The sequence below is a fragment of the Neovison vison genome, chromosome 7 (genome assembly GCF_020171115.1).
Source record: "Neovison vison isolate M4711 chromosome 7, ASM_NN_V1, whole genome shotgun sequence".
NCBI lineage: Eukaryota > Metazoa > Chordata > Mammalia > Carnivora > Mustelidae > Neogale > Neogale vison.
The window spans coordinates 55,527,781-55,544,248 of record NC_058097.1 but is presented as its reverse complement, the minus strand read 5'-3'; positions in this window follow the sequence as shown (position 1 = coordinate 55,544,248).

Here is a 16,468-nt window from a genome sequence, read left to right as displayed (position 1 = left end):
TTAATGTTTCAATTTGGGCGAAAGCAAAACATTCAATCAGGCGGATTAAGTGCGTAATGCGTCTCATCGCTCAATCTGTCGCCTCCGCCGGGCAGCCCGCCGGTTGGGGGGGGATTAGGAGGGGGGTGGCGAGCAAAGACCCTGGCCAGGGGAGCCCAGTCCCCAGCTTCACTCCTAAGCTGTGCCTTGAGAGGCCCCTCAGCCTGGAACCCCTACCACGCCACGGTCTCCCCAGTCCTGAGTTCAGCCCCACCCCCACCTACCGCTTTCTGCTCCATCTCGGGGTGTCCACTTGGCTTTGGGGGCCCTGGCTCCTCTGTACTCCTCTGTCCACCTGCCTTGCTCTGACTGTCTCTCTGGTATGTGTCTGCCTGTCTCTCTGGTATGTGTCTGCCTGTCTGTCTAGGTGCGTCAGCCTGTTTCTGTGTGTCCCTCTGTCTCTCCATGAGTGTCTGCCCGTCTCTATCTCTGCCCTTCACTCTGTGCCTGTATCTCCTTATCTCTCCACCTGTCTTCTCTCTGCCTGCTCCCCGGGTTTCCTCTTCCTTATATCTCCCTTCCTTAGATCTGTCTGCCATCCCCCGTCACACCGTCCTTCTGTCCACATGGCTCCTGTCTGTCTCTCATACTTGCTGTACGTGAGTCTTCACACCAGCCCAGCACCCATCTGTCCCCACTCTGTCTCCCCCCCAGATTCTGCTGGTCTTCCTACCCAGTCTCCTCTCTCAACCAGCATCTCAATCCTCTGCCTGCCTGACCCTTGCCTCTCTACGTGCCTACTTCTCTGTCCCCTGTTTGTCTCTGTCCCTGTCTGTGTTCATCTCTCTCTGTCCATATCTCTCTGTCTCTGCTCCACTGTGGAGCTGTCCCTCTGTCTTCCTTGACCTTGTCAGCTCCCTGTCCGCGGCCAGCTCAATTTCCAAGTCCACTAGGGGGCAGCAGGCACAGGCTTTTCCCGTGGGGAGGCTGACTGGATGGCTGAGGAGCTTTCCAGCCAGCCCCCTCGCCTCTGGCCAGACCATCCCATTTAGGTGGGTGCAAGCCAACCAGCTCTGGCTCCCTCAGACTCAGAAGTCGGGGTCCGCAGCCATCTTCTCTCTCAGAATCCAGGGGTTCTATGCTCTAGCCCCCTCTTTCCTCTCTTCAGGCAGCCTATGAGCTGCGGCAGGGGGGTGGGAGAGGCTAGGGTTGGGGGGTTGGGATTTCAGCTGGGGGACTGGCAGGCTCACCCCTGCCTGCTGCTGAGACCCATGGGGCTGCGAGGCCTGGGACTCACAGCGCGTGTAGGCACAGGGACAGGGACACACACAGGATTCCAGGAAACACACAAGTAATCAGATTAAGTCATAACCTGCAAGGGCACACACACCCCGAGGGCGGCAAACACACGCACTCCCCTGCCCGCAACCCTAGTCGGACTCCGGGAGCCTGGATCAGAGCGGTCGCCACTAGGGAAGTTCATGGACACACACGGCACACTCGCGCTCTGCCTCAAGCAGCCCCTGCGGTTTGGGTTCGGGACTGTGACTGACACACACACACACACACACACATCTTCCGCATTCAGAGTGATTTTGGGGGACAACATGGGCAGGACAGACCCCATCTCAGGATGTGCCCTCAGCCCTGGGACCTCTCTTGCCTCTGCCCCACCCCTGCTCCTCTGTTCCCCTATCCCCCCAGTCCCCAGTCGCTGCCCTACTCGCTCAGTGGCGCTCCCCCCAGCTCCCTAACTTCCCCTTCTCTGTCTCTCATTTTCTGTGTCTCTCCTCTCTGTTTTCCCGGCCTCTTTTGCCATCTCTCCCTAGCCCAGAATTTGTCTTTGTCCACGTCTTTGCCTGTGTGACAAGTCTCTAGCATCTAGGCTCATCTGGGAGACACTCTGTCTCTCTGCCATGCCGTTCTGCCCGCCCCCGTCTCTCTGAATGTCTCTGTCAGTCTCTGTCGCCCCCACTAACTCTGGGCTTTACAGTCTCTCAGTTTGTCTCTGTGTCTCTGCATGCTCTCTGCCCTGGCTCCCTGGGCCGCACTGTCTGTCCTCTCCCTAGGTCTCTGTCTCTGTCTCTCTGTCCATCCGTCTCTCTCTTCCCGGCCCCTCCCGACCTCCCCCCTCTCCCTCTGTCTCACTCTTCGCCTCTCTCTTTTCTCTCTCAAGTGTTTTCAATTTTATTCTGAGTGGAATTAACTACCCCTGATGTCAAATTGCCGCCGAAATCGATAATAATATCTTTACAAAAGAGGATATTCTTCTCTCGGAGAACGGCCTCTGAAAAATGGAAAATTTAGTCGAAATTGATTCATTACTTGACACTTTATAGAACGGCTGCGTATTGATCGCACCTGTCATGTCCCATCTCCCCTAATCGAAGCTGAAGGCCGGCTCCGATGCCTGCTATTTTTCATAATTCCACCGCAGCCGACAGCTCCACAAACACCGCCGCTCGCCCGGCCTCCGCCTCCCCGCGCCGGCCGCCACCGCGCGCCCCTCGGCCTGGCCCTGGCCTCGCGGGCCGCGCCTGCCGGCCCCGCACACCCGGCCCGCCGCCTGTCCCCTGCCGTCCTCCGTCTGTCCGTCCCCCGTCCCCCTGCCCCTCCCCCACACCATGGTCACTCTCTTCTGCTGTCCGTCTGTCCTCTGCCCAACCCCAAGTGACAGGTCTGCCGGCCCTTCCCCTGGGACCCCTCCCCCATCTGTCCCTCAGTCTTCTCAACACCCCACTCTTGTCCATCTCTCTGACCCCCACCCCCATACCCCCAGGCCCACGCCCTGGCTGCCTGCCTCATTCTGCTCTCCTGTCCGCCTGTGTGGTGGTCTGTCTGGCCTGCCCCATCCCCTGCCAGCCGCCCTCTTCCACCTTCCAGGGGGTGGGGGAGGGGCGAGGAGGCTGTCTGCTCCCTTCCTGCCCACACGTTTGCCTCCCCTAGCCTCTGGATTCCCTCCCACTCCCCAGCACCTTCAGTGAGTCCTGGTCCAGTTTCAGCCTCCTCCCCAGCCCTCCTCCCCACACTACTCTCTACTGCCTTTCCCCTCCTCCCCTCACTGGGTCTCCCCAGGCCCTAAGCGAAAGGGGAACCACAGCAGAATCGCCCACAGTCCCTGCCCTCAGGGAGCCTCCAACCCGGGGCTGCTGAGGGGACGTCAGACTGTGTAGAGGAAATGCAGAGAGCAGGGGTAGGGTGGTGTTGGTCCCAGCCCAAGACCTGAGTCTAATCCGCGGGGGTGGGGGTGGAGGCAGCAGGGGGTCTAGTCAGCCTGTAGGGTTAGAAAAACAGATCCCGCCCCCTCCAGCCAGGTTGCAGAGGCTGGGGCCCACTTCCACTAACTAGCTGTGTGACAGCCGGCAAGGGACTTCTGCGCCTCGGTTTCCTCATCAGTAAAATGGAGACAATCCAAAACGGCCCCTGCCTCGTAGGGTTGTCGCGGACAGGATTAGAGGAGTTCATCTCCGTGTAGGCTTTGGCCAATGCCCGGCCCCAAGCAAATACCAGTAAAGGGTTCATCGTCATGGCTGTTAGAACTGCGCCAAGACCATGTTCAGTCCACCCCACGGCTGAGCTCCTACGGCTGCGGGAGAGCCGGGCAGGGTGAGGGTTAGGGGGGAGGCCTGCTTATGCCCATCCTGGCTTTACCCTCTGTCAACCTTAGTGGTATTCGCTGCCCCCAGACACCCCCTGCAAGGGTGTTATAAGCAATGGAAAGGGAGGCTTGTGCCCCAACAGATGGGTCCCCTCCCTCCCTGGGGGGGGGTAAAGAGAGTCTAATAGCTGTTACGGACCCCAGAAGTGTTCTCTGCTTCATGGGTAATAAATTCAGTCCATTGGGTGCTACAGGCTGGTTGAGGGTGCCCTCTCTCTCTTTTCCAGGGGGCACTAAACACCCCGAGGGTGTTCTGTCTTAGTAGGGTGTTAACTACAGCCGTCTGCTGGTGCAGCCTCCCTGGGGATGTTAAGTACAGCTTAATGGCCCCCCTCCTGTGAGACGCTTCCTGCAGTCAGGTAGGTGTCAGCAATACTGCTAACGAGGGAAGCTGCCGCCTGGGTGACCACCTCCCTCCCGGGGAATGCTCGACTGTAAGAACCCTCACTTCTGTCGAGTTCCTGCGTGTTTACAGGACGTGCCATACTCTGACATCCTCCTCACGAATCCTCCCAGCCGCCTGGGGCTCAGAGAGGGCACACGGATCGTCCAAAGATGCACAGCCCCAGAGGTCTTACGGAAATCAGGAAGGTGTCTCCTGGAAGAGGGGTGCGGGGAGTTGGCGGGGCGGGGGGAGTCTGAGCAGTCAGACGGGGCTGTGTTCACGTGCCTATGGGCGTGGTTGTGCAGCTGATCCAACCCTGGCCACCGAGGGCATCAGAGTCCCCCTGGGGGTCCTCCACTACCTCTCATGGGGTGATGGAAGCCCCTCACACGTGTTGCCTAAAGTCTGACCCCCTGGGACACCCTTCTCTCCCAGAGGCGGGGCTGAGAGATAAGGAGTGTGAAAGCCCTCAGGGCTGGTGCTCTTTGCTGACGTCCCAAGGATGTCCTGTTTTCCAGGAGGGTGTTGTGTGCAGCGTGATAAATGGTGCCTTCCCAGAGGGCAGGATCTTACTGGACGGCATAGCACACAGTCCACTGGGTCCTTTCGGCTCAGGTGTTCTTCTCTCCCAGGTGTTCTGTCGTGCATTGAATGGCCATTAAATACATCCCGGATGGTGTTCCTGATGGCCTGCCAGTGTTCTAGCTTTCTTGGAACACCTGGAAGCTGTTGTCTTCCTCCTGAACGGGCATCATGTGCTGATGAGGAGTCCTGTCGGGTGACAGGTACAAGTCGGCTTGGTGAGCCATCCTCAACGATGCTGTATAGGGTCAGGGGGTGGTGGTGGTTCTAGACCTCCAGAAGAGGGTGGCTCTGCTGAGGGGGTCTCGTGTATGGCCTGATGAAGTGGTAGAGACCCCCAGGACAGGGGCTTTCCGCAGGCTTCCTGGAAGGGTGATGTTCCACGTCGAAACAAATGAGGGGATCCTTGTTTTCCAGCAGAATTTAGTACATTTTAACAAGGTTATTTTGAAGTAGTGGTGCTCACGGCGAGTGCTTTGTTCGGCGCTTGACCCAACATAGAGCGCCCCCCACGGGCCTGCTGTGTGTCCCTCCCCAGGAGGGAGTGGTCATTATTGACCCATTTTGCAGCTGAGAAAACTGAGGCTTGTGCTTACGCACTCCACGTGGGTGCGGAGGAGCTAGCCCAACTGCATGCTGAGCAGGGGCTGAAGGAGCTGGAGCCTGTCTGAAGTTCTCTGGGGTTCTCTACCACCTTTGGTATCACTCCCCTGCCCCCCACCCCGCCGTCCCCTGAGGTCAGTGGGGGTTGGTGCAATCTTACTGAGCTGCCCTCGACCCAGCATATTCATTTGGGGACAGTCGTTTTGCCCCAGGCACTTTCCCTCTAGAGGCGGGTGACTCCAAGGGCTGCTGTTTTCCTTAGAAGGCGGCACTGGTGTTTGGGGGGGCAGCAGAGCCTGACCCGAGAATGGGAGAAAAAAGGGGGGGACAGAAGTGCACAGGGGGAGAGAGGGAGGAGGTGAGGGGAAGGCACAAGGGAAGGAAGAGGAGGGTAGCTAGATAGTGAGGGCCAACGTCAGGCTGGGGGGGCGCTGAACCTGGGGTGGGGGTAGGGTGCTGGGGTCTCAGGGCCCTGAGGCCAGGGGTTGTTCTCTGGTTATTTCAGTGGGAGCAGATCCCGGCCCTTCCCGGTGGCTGCGGGTGTGGTGAGTTCCTGCGACCCGTGGGTCCCTGCAGGGGAATGTGGCTGTGTCTGTCCATAGGGCCCGGGCTTGTGTGTTAGGAGGTGGAGTGTAGCTGCATGTCACTGTGGTTGTGTGTGTGTGGGTCAGGGCACATCTGTGTGTCAGGTTTGTGTGTCCCAGTGCCCTCTAGGCTGTGGAGCCCTGCGTCCTGCGTGTGTGTTGGCACTGTCTGTGCCAGTGTATCCGTGCGTCCCGACGTCCTGGGCCTGTGTGTCCGGGTTCGGTTTCGCGTGTCCAAGAGGAGGTCCCAGACGCGTAATTGCTACCTCCACCTCCCGCCAGCCGGTGGGTTTATCCGCGTGCCCTCCTCTGGAGGGGAGGGGCGGGGCGAGGAGAGAAGGGGGGGTATCTCTCCACCTCTTCACCCACCCCGCCCCCACCCCCACTCCCTCAGTCCCGGGATCGAACCTTATTTAGAGTCGCGATTCGACATCTGTTTTCAAATTTGATCAGCTCTGAACTTTATTTTCCGAGTTTGAGGAAAATTATATTCCATCGATCGCGCTCCCGCCCCCTCCCCCGCAGCGCCCGCCGCCGCCGCCGCCGCCGCCTCCATATATCTGCGCGCCGAGCCGGCCCGGCGGCCGCGAGGGCGGAGGCGCGCCGCGCGCCGCGGAGGAGCAGAGGGAGGAGGAGGAGTAGGAAGCGCAGGAGGCTCGGCAGGCCGGCCGCCCGCGCACCTCGCGCCCCCGCCCCGCGCCCGGCGGCCCGCGTTTCTCCCCGCGCCTCTCTCGCGCGCGCCCCTCTCCGCGCCTCCCGGTCCCCGCGCGGCCCCCCTCTCCGGGTCCCCGGCCGTCCCTCTGGGTCCGGGTCTCTCCTCTACTTCGCTTCCGTTCCGTCCCCCCGGGGCCCCGGGCGTCGCCCACCCACCCCCGCCCCGCCTCGCCCCCCACCCCGGGGCCCGCTCCCCAGGACGCCGCGGGGGCCATGGCCGCGGGATCCCAACTTTAAACACTTGTCGCCGGACGGGAGCGGAGGCGCAAACCCCGGAAAGTGAGTGAGCGCCGCGGGCCGGCGCAGGGGCGGGGAGGGGGGCGGGGCGCGGAAGGTGCTCCCGGGGGACCGTCGGAGCCTGGCCGCGGAGCCCGGGGCGGGGAAGGCGGGCGGGGTCGTCTGCCCCCGCCCAGGCGGCGGGTGGGGCAGCGCTCGGCTCTGGGGAGGTGGGAGGGGGAGAGGGCTGGAGGTGCGCGCTCGGAGCAGGGGACCGGGACGCGGGGGCGGAGGAGCGCGTGCGAGAGTGCGAGGGGCGGGGGCCGGGAGAGCCCGGGTCTGTTTGGGAACCGGGGCTGGCGGGCACACCTGAGGGTGGGCCTGGACCTTTGGGGCTAGAATCCTGGGGCGGTGGGATGGGGGGCTAGGGGCCAGGACTGAGGACTTGGAATTTGGGACCTGGGGGTTCAGAGCCAAGAGACTGCATATTTGGGGTTGAGAGTTGATTGGGGTTGGGGGTCAGGCAAGGGGAGTGGACATTTGGGGCTGTGTGGTAGTATGTAGGTTTGGATGGGGGTGAGCTGGGAAGTCTGGGTTTGGAGCTGGAGCTCAAGGCTGAGGGTATGCACAGTTGGCTCTAGATATTTGGGGCGTGGATATCCGGTGTAGGGGGTTCAGCATGGCCTGTGGGAAGGACATTGGGCCAATAAATGGGTCTGCACACTTTGGGGCTGGGAGTGCAGGTCTAGCCCTGACTTTCGGCTGAGTCCTTCTGGGGACTGGCGGCTGAGTATGCTGTGTCTCCTCTCTGTCATTCCACCACTGTTCCAGGACCGTGCAGGGACACCTCTGCTGTCTCTTCTCTGGCTGGGTCTCTCCTTACCGTGTCTCTGTCTCTTTGGGCACCTCTGTGTCCACCTCTAACTCCCAGGATCTCTGTCTCTTTTGGGCTCTTTATCTGTGTCTCTGGCAGCAGCATCTCTCTCTTCCTCTTGGTCCAACTCTTGGACTGTCTCAGAATCTCTGTGCGTCTCTCTCTTCGCGTCTTTCTCAGCATCCCTTTCTGTCTCTCTGTCTCTGCCTTTCTCTGTCTCTTACTATCTCTTTGTCTCTGTCTCTCCCAGCATCTCTGTCTCTGTCTCCCCCTCGCTGGTTTCCGCTCAGATTAAGCCGGGGACCTAATTCCAGGCCCAGGATCGAATTTTCTGGCAACAAAGGGAAATAGCGAATCGATCGGTCGCTCCGGAGATTAAGAGACAAGCGGCGCGCGGATCTATCACGGCTAAACGGCCCCCCCGCCCGCTCCCCCTGCCCGGCCGGCCCGCCGAGGCCCAGACGCGCTCCGCATTGCCAAGCAGCCTCAGGAGCCCGGCTGCCGGGCAGGCCCTGCCGGCCTCACTGAGCCCAGAGCTCATGAGTGGGGAGCTAACCATGTGCCCTGCCCTGGCCTGGCTCCAAAACCCGGGGAAGGGATACCAGGGCTAGAACGGGCCCCTGGGGAGGGGAGGGGAGGGAAGTGAGTGAAACCAAGGCCTCAGATGGCCCTGAAGAGCCACACTGCACATACCTGTGGCCTCAGGTAACACCTTTTGCTCATACCTGCCCCTCTGCACACCTGTCACCTTAACGTTTTCTCTTCAGTTCCCCACATCTGGATGGGCAGGTAACATCAGACTCCTTGTACCTGTCCCCTGCAGGTGACCTGTCCTCTTCATCTGTCCCTGTAGGTACCACCTGTTTCCTCTCACCTGCTTTTCCAGGTTAACACTTGTCCCTTGAAACGTGCCCCAGAGATGCCCATAGTCTCTTAGGTAACACACGGCCCTTCTTACCTGCCCCTCCAGGTAACACCTGTTCTCCAGAATCTGCCCTTCCCACTTGAATCCCTGCATCAGTCTCATTTTGTGCTGTTCTGTCCCTTTCCTACCTGCCACTTTATCACCCCACCTGTCCCCTAAAGCTTCAAACACACTTAGTTCTCACACTTTCATATTTCTTTGCTTCTGCCTCCCCTCAAGCAGTACCTGTTACCATATTTTCACGTGCACACACATACACACTAACACACCTTCCTTCGCTCAGCAGCATGGACCCGAGCCTTCTCTTAATCTGCCCTCAGGTCAAACCTGCCCCCTCCCACCTCTCTGGTCACATTCTTCTCCCTCACGGTGCTTACCTGGGCCACCCCATCCTGGTCCTTCCACAGGGGCTTCCAAACACATCTGCCTCACCCCGGTGCTCTCCTCAGGTCCCTAACTCTCCCACCCCTAACTCCCCAACCCTCCCGTCTCCCACAGAGATACCTACTTCCGCCTGCCCTGCCCACACCTGTCCTCCAGGTAACTCATCCCAGACAACATGTGCACCTACTCCATGGGTCTCCTGACCTCAGCAGCATCTTGACCGCTCACACGTACAGTGGTCCCCGGGTATCGGTGTTTCCTCCTTCCTCCTGTCCCTCTCCTACAAGCCTTCATCCTCTGAAAGTCACCTGTCTTGCCTTCATACTTGCTGCTCACTTTCTTCTCGGTGTCTGTCTCTGCTTCTCCTTCATCTCACCATCTCACACACACTGCCCCTTCCCACAGGCACAGGTTGGGGCAGGGAATCTCTCTTTGGCCACGGGGTCCTGTCTGACCTGTATACCTGTTTCCCTCCGGCACCGTCTGCTTCTCTTCTTTACCCACACAAGTTCCCCATTTTCTCACTTCCTCCTTCCTTGCTGTCCAAGCTCACACCAGTATGTCTGCACCTCCCTCACCTGTCTGCCCACAGGCATCACAGGGCTTGGGTTCCACCCCTCCCCTCACAGATGCTGAGACTTCCCCACCTGCCCCCCTCTCCTTAATCCCCCTCGGCTTTACACCTTTTCCAGTGGGCCTCTGCCCTACCCCTGGCGTCCATCCCCAGCCTGTCCCCAAGGGGAATGCCTGCTCCTGCCCCCGACATAACATCCAGACCCAACATGGAGTCCCCCTCACATCTCCCCTTGTGATGTAACTCTTGTCCTTTCATAACTTTTTCTTTAAAAAATAAAAGTTTTTTAAATGTAAGCTCCCTGCCCAGTGTGAGGCTTGAACTCAGGACCCTGAGCTCAAGAGTCACAGGCTTTACTGACTGAGCCAGCCAGGCACCTGCCTTCGTGGCTTTTTCAGACGTCGTGTACGCACCAGCGGCTCATGCAAGCTGTCACCCCCACACCTTTGGAGCCCACCCTGAGATCCCTCTCCTGTCTCCCGCCCTGCTCCTCTCCGGAGATGCCTGTCCCTTTTCACAGAAGGCGTCACCAGCCCTCTGCCTGCTCAGGGAACACCTTACTGGAAGGGCACGATACCACCTGTGCTGTTTGTTAAACACCTGGAACACTTGCCCCCAGCTGTTCTGCACCGGCCTGCTACATCATACACACTCCCTTATGCCAGAGGTTTTCAGACTTTGGCGGGAACTGGAAACCCCTGCAGGGCCTGCCGGGGACCCAGAGCTCAGGGCCTCGCGCCAGAGATTCTGGTGCGGTGGGGCTGGGACGGAGCCTGAGACTCTGCCTTCCTCACAAGCTGGTCCACCAACCACCCCTGGAGTAGCACATGCCTGCTCCTCCCAAGTTCCCAACTACTGCTTCCCCCCCACCCTAGATTTTATTTTTAAGTCACCTCTACGCCCAGCTTGGGGCTCGAACTCACAACGCTATCAAGAGTGTTGGAGCCTGCCAGGCTCCTCCTCCAGTGGCCGCTTATTCCACCCCCCCCCCCGCACCGTCTCTGTGACAGGCAGTGTTCTAGGTTCTTCCTAACCACGGTCTCCTTTCATCCTCTCCAGGCCCATATGAGGCACATCCTTACTCTTCTCCCCACTGTACAGAGAAGGAAACTGAGCCCAGGGAAATGCAGTCATTTCTTGGAGGTCTCAGGAGCTGGTCGATCTCGGAGGCCATCTGACTTCCGTCACCCAGGTGTCCTTAGCTCCCACACCTGCCTCTTAGGTGATCTCCTTCCTCCATGGACACATCTGCCCACCTTGTCGCTCTGGCAACGCACGTCTCTGCATTGCCTGCCAGCTCTCCTGCACCCTAGCCTCCTGCCAGCACCCCACTCCTGCCCTCCAACACGTCCTGCCTCCCTGCTGGCGCACCTGGCCTCTCTCTGAGGGGGAACCCCTCTCACCTGCAGCCAGGCAGCCTGCGTCCTGCCACCACACACCTGTCCCCTCAGACACACCTTGCTCTCCAGAACTACCCATGATTCCACAGGCTGCTTTCCCAGCTCCATCCCTCTCTGCCTGCCCGGTCTTTGTTCCCTTCCTCTCTCCCATCTCTGCCGACCTCCTCCCTGACTGTCTCCCAAGCTGAGACTCTTTTTCTGTCTCTTCCTACCTCCTTGTCTTTTCGTTCTTTGTGTTTCTCTCTCTCTCTCTTTCTGTCTCTGTACCTTATCTCTTTTTGTCATCTCTTTCCTTGTGTCCTGTACTCTCTCAGGCTCTCTCTGCCTCCCCCTTCCTCCTCTTTCCCGGTCCCTTGTTCTTTCTGGCAGTGCAGGTTTTGGGGGGCTTGAAGTCATGCTGACCTACATTTGAGCCAGGCTGCCCCACCCACCCCTGTGGGATTTCAGCCAAGTTACTTTCCTTATCTTATTTCCTCAGTTTCCACGTCTGGGAAATGGGCATCCTGGCCATTGCTACCTCCCAGGTCTTGGCGAGGATGGGGTGGTGAGGGTGCCAGAGGTGCTGAGACAGATAGGGGCTGGTCTTGCCTCCAAGGCTCCCTTCTTCTTCCCCAGGGGTGCTGCCCCACCTGGCTGGCAGCAGCAGTGTGTGAGGTGGGGGAACGGAGGAGATGGGCAGAGGCGTCCGGACCATGGCTTGGGCACGGGTCCGGGTGTGGGGCTGGGGACAGGGATCGATCCGCCTCGGCGGCAGAACGAGGGCCAGGATTGCATCTTGTCACAATAATTTATTGCTCTCATCCCGTCTGATCGATGGAGCTGAATTAGCACCGTGCGACGCCCCTGGAGCCCCGAGCCTCCCCTAGCCTAGCCGGACCCCGGCCCTTTGCTGGCCCTCATGGGATCCCCTGAACCCCAGGCACCCAGCTCCAGCCGACCCAGGCCCCACACCTGGCCCCAGGCTCTCAGGCCCTGCCCTCTGTTTCCTGTCTTCCTACCCCCTCTCTTCCCTTTCTGAGTCTCAACTTCGCCTTCCTGGGTCTTTGACCCCATTTATCTGCTCATTTTCTCTGACCCTCAGTCACTCCCTTCTCCTCCATTTCCCCATCTGTTTCCCTGTCCCCCTGTGTTCTGTGCCTTAGTTCCCCATCTGTCCCTTTGCCTCTCTGCTCCATTCCTGTCTCCATTCTTTCATCCTCCTGTCCCCCATCTATAGGTCTTTGATGCCGGGTGTGGCTATCCCTTGGTCTCTGGTTTTCTGTCCCTTGATTCCCTATCTCTCTGTCTCCCTGCCTTGCTCCTTTTAATCTGAATTTCCTTTAAACAATATTTCCTGAGCACATACTTGGTGCCAAGTCCCATGAACAGGACCCATGGTGCCCCTGAGTCCCAGAGGGGCTCTGGGACTCTTGGCTCCTGGGATTAGCTGGCCACGCTTGCCTTCTGCTTTCTGTCCCTCTACCCTACCACCAATCACAGTCATTGCTCCTGCAGACCTCTGTCACTGTCTCTGGTGCAAGGCCTGGCGCCAAAAGGTCCAGCCCTGCCCTTGGGTGGGGCCTGGGGAGTGGGAATGAGCTGGGGGGAGGACGCTGGGACTAAGGAGCCTTGGTAGGAGGTAGGGGTTTGGGATGAGGGGGGAGTTGGGAATTGGTCTTGGCCAGGCAGAGATCCAGAGGGGAAGGAGTTGGGGTGACAGCCAGGGGCCCCATCAGACCCCTGCAACACAGACCCCCCACCCCAAGGACTGCTACTGGACCTGGCGCTGGCCTTGAACCCATACTTGTACTTCTCCCCACTGACTTGTGCCTCTGCCCAGCAGTCCCCTGCCCTCCCTGTCCACTCCTTCGCCTCTGCCCTAATCCCTCAATTTTCCGCCTCTCTGCCCCTCCTCTCCTTCCTCTCTCACCCAGGTCCCTCCTTGGAGCAATCTCTCTTCCCGACCTCCGCTCCCTAATTCACTTTGTCCCGGCTGCTCTGACTCGCTCCCCTTCTCCGGGTTTCCCCTGGCTTGCCGCAGCCCCCCCTTCCACCACCACCACCATATCTCTCAGGGTCTTGTTCTTTCCCTGTCTTTGCAGGACTCTCTGCTCTCCCATCTTTTCTCCATGTTCCTCTGGTCTCTGTCCCCATCTGTCTCCCAGTAGGTGTTGCTTCCAGCTTCTCTTTCTACGTGCCCCCTATGTCTCTCCTGCTCCCTGTTTCCCCCTCCATCCCCGGCCATGCTTCCTCCTTCTCTAGGGTCTCTGAGGGGAAGGGCAGGAGGATGCTGGCAGGGGATAGGGAAGCAGCCTAAGCTCCGGGGTCCGTGGTTGCGCCTCTCCCCTCCCCTCCCCCAGTTCTGTTTGGTAGGCGGGGTGCGTGGCACTGCAGCTCCTGCCTCCCCGGGGATGCTCTCCCCCCACCCCCCAACTGACATGGTTCCGCGTGCTGGCCACAGCCTTAGGGACGTTCGTGCAGAGACTGGGACTCAGAGAGAGAGAGAGGGAGGGAAGGCCAGGGAGGGGGTTGGATGGACCCAGAGACCCACGACAGACAGAGACACCAGCTCCAGGGAGAGACAGGGAGTGGGGGAGAGGGTGGGTATGAGGTCTCCACCCCTGCCCCAACTCCATCCTCCCAACGACCCCAAACCGCCTGTCACAGACACACCTTCTCCAGGCTGGGAAACCAGAGCCTTGTCTGTCTGCCAGTCTGTCCTTCTGTCTCTTGCACAGTGCACCTTCTGGCCCGCGTGCCCGTGTGTGTGCTTGTGTGTCTCCAGCTGTCTCTGTGTGTGACACTGCATGGGGGGGGGCTGTCTCTGTGTGATTGGGATTTGTGTGGCAGTCCATGTAGGTGTGACCTGTGGCGGTGAGTGTGCGTCCTGAGCACAGGTGCGTGAGCGTGGGAGCAGGAGAAGCCCCCGGAGCCGTGCCTGTGAGCCTGTGCGTGACTGCTGTGTGATGCTGTGCTGTGAATGTCTGGGGTGACTGCCTGAAACTGGGCCGTGTCTGGACGTGGCCAGGCGGGTGGTGTGTCTCAGTGGCCAGGGAGCACATCTCCCTGAAGGCAAGGAGACCGATTGAGGCCTGGTGGGAGGACCGAGTGGGTGCCAGACCCCCGGCACTGGGCTGGTGAGTGTGGGTGTGTGGACCTCAGGGAAGGAGCAGGTGTGGGATGTGCTCACGACAACCCCACCCAGACCTGAGCATCACAGCCGCCACCCGTGGGGGCCTGCTTGGCCATGGGCTCTGTGTTCTGAGGCGGCCGTTGTGCCTCTGAGCCTGCGGGCTCTGTCCAAGTCTGGGACTGGCCAGGAAATGATTCTGTGTGGGCCCTGGAGAGCGGTGAAGTCTTCATGTGCTTGTGGGTGTGGGTCTGCATGTGACGGTTGGATGGGGTCTGTGTGCCCTGCTCCCGGGAGCGGATGCCCAGTGGCGCGTGAGGCTGCGCGTCTGGGGTGACATGGGAGCACGGCCATGTGTTTGGCGCCGCTGCATGTGTTGTGTGGCTTCTGGCGGCCTGTGTATAGTGGGTGCCCAGGTGTGTGTGGTTCCATCCTGGTATTTTGTGTGTCCGCGTGGGCATGAGCGAGCCGGCAAAGGCACTAGCCTGTTTGGGCCACGACTGTGTGTGGCTTTGGGAGAAGTAGTGAGTGGTGTGCGTGCGTGCGTGTGTGTACATGTATGTACATACGCACACACGCACTCTACACCCCAGGCACGGAGACACCCCGCCCGGGTCATGCTACAGCATTCGGTTGATGCAGGTCATGTCGGGAGGTGGGGTGACCTCGGGCTTGCAGGTGGCAAGTCCAGGCAGGAAAGCCCCCGTCACCTTCCTGACCCTGTCTGCCCAGGGACAGCCCAGGGACCTCCTTGGTGCCCATAGTGGGGCCTCCCTCGAACTCGTGTATGCTTGGATGTGGCTGTGATCTGTATGGACAGGGGTGTGTGTGTGTGCGTGTGTGCGTACCACAGCACGTCAGCCGGCCGCCGGGCTCTGTGCGCCAGGATGGGACAGGGTGTGTGAATTGTGCCTACTGGGGGTGCCTGGAGAGTGTGTGCGTGAGTCTGCCTGTGTGTCTGCTACGTGCACAGCTGTGTCCTCGTGGGTGTGTGGCACAGGGAGGGGTGTGTCTCCGGGTGGGGGCAGGTGGAGTGTGGGAGTGTGTGTGCGTGTCCAGGCATGATGTGTGTGCCTGTTGGGTGTGTGCGTATGCGTGCATGTGCGGGGGTGGCAGCAGGAGAAGGGTCTCGGGACGCGTCTCTCTCCTCTTTAGACAGAGCCCCGGAGAAGATATGAAATTTAAAAAAAAAATCAATTTTCATTCCACTTGTGCAGATTGTGTTAAGGGGAGGGGGTACTGGGTGAGGGATGAAGGGGCTGTTGAGGGGGGGCGAGGCCCGAGGCAGCTCCCGAGGCAGCCGGAGCAGCTTAGAGAAATCAAAACAACTGGTTAAACCCCAGCCCAGGGGGCCGGGGTGCTGGGGGGTGAGGAGACAGAGGCGATGGGAGAGAGAGAGACGCAGAGAGCCCAGAGATACCCCGAGACAGAGAGAGACAGAGATACCCCAAGACAGAGACAGAAACTCAGGCCCTCAGAAACAGAGGTATCTGGAGCTAGAGGCAGACGGAACAACAAAGACGTCAGTGAGCAAACCCTGCCGCCCTGTGGGCCTGAAGGAGGCCTGGAGCCCCATCTCTGGGGAGATGGTAGCAGAAGTAGGCCCGAGCCGTGCCCATTTCGCGCATGCCCACACAAGGCGTGAGAAGTGCGTGGATGGTTGGGGACAGTCAGACAGCTGGACTGATGGTGGCAGGAACAGTGGGGGCCCAGGGCGGCTTCAGCTCCCAGGGCCCACCTCAGCCAGACACAGCCCCTCACCCAGCCGGCCTTCGGGTCTGAGCATGCCGCTGTGTGGGCTGGCCCGTGTGTGTGTGTGTAGGGGGGGTTTCACGTGTGTTTGTGGTCTCGTGGTGGCTGTCTGTGTGGGTACCACACGTGCGTCTCTGGCTCTGTGAGCGTGTGAGCAGTGTGCACGCGGGGTCTCTGGTGCGTGTCTGTGGGACACTGGGTGCTTTGGGTGTCGCCTGTGTGGGACTTGGCCGTGCAGGGGTGTGTCTGGGTGGGCTTCTGTTCCTAGATGGCGTAGAGTCTGTGTGTCTGCCTTCAATTGTGAGCCTCAGTGTGTCCTTCTGCGTCTGTGTGGGTGGGTTTCTGTCTGTGATTGGGGATGGTGCGTCTTTGTTTCTGTGTGGCACTGAATTGGTGTGTGTCTTGTATGTGTATCTGTGTATAGCCATGTGTCTGTTTCTCTGTGAATATCTGTGGCCATCCTGGTGTGTGTGTGGCGGTCATGGAGTGTGTGACCCTTCTGACCTGTATGTCTGTGTGTCGCAGGAGACATGGTGGTACGTGTGCCGAGCTGCTCTGTGGATCTGTGTGATGAGTGTGGGTTGTTAGTCTTTTTGCGTACAATTTTGTTGACCTGTGCATCACACATTGGTGTGATGTGTGTTGTATGTGTGACAGTGGTGTGTGTGTCACTCAGCTGATGGTGTGTCTGTGTGGTGCGTGACTGTGTGGTATGTGTGACTTTGTTGA